Source organism: Tupaia chinensis, unplaced genomic scaffold (assembly GCF_000334495.1).
Source record: "Tupaia chinensis unplaced genomic scaffold, TupChi_1.0 Scaffold000231_2, whole genome shotgun sequence".
NCBI lineage: Eukaryota > Metazoa > Chordata > Mammalia > Scandentia > Tupaiidae > Tupaia > Tupaia belangeri.
This window is the reverse complement of record NW_006159707.1, coordinates 444,728-447,624: the sequence shown is the minus strand read 5'-3', so window position 1 is coordinate 447,624 and position 2,897 is coordinate 444,728.

Sequence of the window (2,897 nt, the reverse complement as noted above, 5' to 3'; positions counted from 1 at the left end):
GGATTTTGAGAATTTTTAACTGTTAAAAATCTGATTCTGAAAAGAAGTTCAAACTTGAGAGATTTAAGGTCTGTTTTTTTCTTTGAAGTCTACTGTAACTTGATCTTGTGATTCTGGGAGGGAGCCTCTTAGTCATGGCCCCTTAGTGGGAGAGACTTGACAAAAAAAATTACTTTCTATCTGAAAAAGCTAATTCAACTTGCTGAAATAGAATCAAGTTAATACTTCCACCCTATTTGAATGTGAGCATTGCAACTCACAGGAGATTGAATTTTGTATTTGATTTCAATTAGCAAAGCATAAATTATACTTAATTTTTTATCCCCCTCCTTTCTCTCAAATGGATGATTCATAGCTCTGGAAAGGCTGCCACTTGTGGTTCAGAGATGAGAAAAGGAGAATTCATCCTTCCAAATATTGCAGCTGCCATTGCTCTCATATTTATCATTTTGCCAATATCGTTCTGTACCTGAAAAGTATGAAAGCCTCGATGTTGCAACTTAGATCTAACAGTTCAAAATACAACAACAATAATAACATTCTTCAGCCACATTTATCTTTAACTTATATATAAAAACTACTTCTTCAAAATATCGAAGATGTGGCAGTTCATGGGAATTCCCTGCAAGCTTCAGAAGCACCTGAGACCAAATTAAAGTCCCACAGAGTGTGGTCTACTCAATCCAATAATATCAAGAACTCTCAATGAGAGCCTGATTTCCTTAAGATCTCAATTCCTTAGTTCTTCCAGTTGATTATGCTTTCTGTCCTCCCATTTCCATTGTCCACCTCATTATTTCCCAGGAAATCTCCACTGACTTCCTACTATCAGAAGTGAGGTAGTAGCTGTGTTCTATCCTTGCCTCTGTCTGTCTTAGACAAGTAGAATTGCCAGTCTGAATCTTAGTTTTCATATGCCTAACTTGATTATATTTAATCCCTACCTGTCCTACCACCAGAGTTTCTGTAACAATCAAAATGAGTTAGTAAATGGGGCAGCATTTGAAAAGACTGAAGTGCCTCATTGACACAAAAGATAGTGAAGGCAGTCCTAATGATGCTGATACTTCCGAGTTGACAGTATGAAAATGGCAATGGAGATGATGATGATGGTCATGAAGAACATACGAAGGAAGAAGAGAAGAAAGGAGAGGTTCCTGATATCCCCTCCAGTGACACCTTTACAGTGTCCCAAGGGAGTGTCTTCAGGTGAGACTACCATTTTACTTAGACTGAACAATTTTTTTTTTGTTTTGGAGAGATTTTTGCTATAGGGCGCGTGTGCTCGCCAGACAGACAAAGAGAGACATGGAGATAGAAAGCGAGAAATCACCCCCCAGAGGGGATGGTCACACCGCAATCCCTTCTCCTCCATTCTCCTCTCGGGATCTTGGGCACGCACGCACACGCGTCCGGTGTGAGTTTTAAGCCACTGGGTCCGGGACGCGAACTGCGGTCGACTACGTGGGAGTCCAGCGACATAGCCATTATGCTAACTGCTGGTTCCCTAGACTGAACAATTATTGAAGTGTAAATAAAAAAATGAAACATCATTGATTTTCTCAAAACCAAGACCAGAAGAAAGTCCTCTGTATATAGCACTGACCTGTTGAATTTCAGACAATCAGATGCAAAATGTTTTCCCTGTTTAGGGACAGGGACTTTCTTTCACCTCGTATTTAGACAAATGATCCTCACTCTGACTTTCCCTTGATCCATACTTGAGATTATTTTAGATATGACAGGACTCCAAATGCCTTCACATAATACTAAACAGATCCCTTTGAGATGGGAGTGAAGTTAACGTTTTCAAGCTTATAGGCTATAGATTCAGTGCCAACTCCTAAAAGTTTACTTGAAAGACAAAGATGGTTAAATACCATGGTTGGGTCCATCTCTCATATGTTTCTGGAAATAATTTGGGTTGCAAGATCTCCCCAGGTTCTTCTTACAACAAATTGGGATAGAGAGAAATGAGTTCATGTTTCACACCTCCTCAAATTTGTCACTCATAGGCATAAGAAATATACATAATCACTTTCAACAATTGTGATAGCCTATGTAAACAAGCAACAATAGTATGTCATTTGTTATCAAGGCAGGAAATAAAGGCCAAACAAATGTGTATTCACTAAGGAAGATGAGCTAGCATCTCTAGTGTCCCTGAACACAGGATAACCACACTTCTGTAGAGTCAGTTGTGTATTTTGCTCAATCTTTTACTCTATACATATCTCTAGAGTGAGCAAGAGGCAATTTAAAAAGAAATGGGGAAGATCAAAGCCTACTACCTTTATAGGACTCCCAGCCTGGTGGAGAAGACAGCCATGGAAGTGCATATAGCACAGAATTTACACAACTGTGGGAGCCAATGCACTGGTCACTCATAAAATGGGGCAGGGTGGGGAGTGGTGCGGGGGGATAATCAATTAGGAGAAAGGAAAGACCAAGTCCCTGTTACATTAAAGACCACACTCAGCAGCATTTTGCCTCATCCTAATCATAAGACAATTATGTTCCAGAGTCAAGCTAAAGCACAAAGTGGTAGACATTAATAGATAAAGACTAGGTAATTAAGATTATTAAGCAGAGACTTGGGAGGAGAAAGAAAAGAAGTCTGCATCAGGGACATTGTTATCAAGGAAAATCTTTCCTAGAAGGGAAGCTGCTTTCTCTACTTTAGATGACCATAATGGGGAGCATAAATCCTTCCTGGGACCTTTTATCTCCTGTAGTTTCCTTGGCATTGACAGCGATTTATTGGCCCATATATCAAGAAGGAAACACTGGGATCAGTCAGTACCACAGCAATAAAAACATGTTGCTCTGCAAGGCAATTGCATATGAATGGGTTCCTGGTTCAAGTCTGGAGACCTTCCTGAATACACCAAGCACAC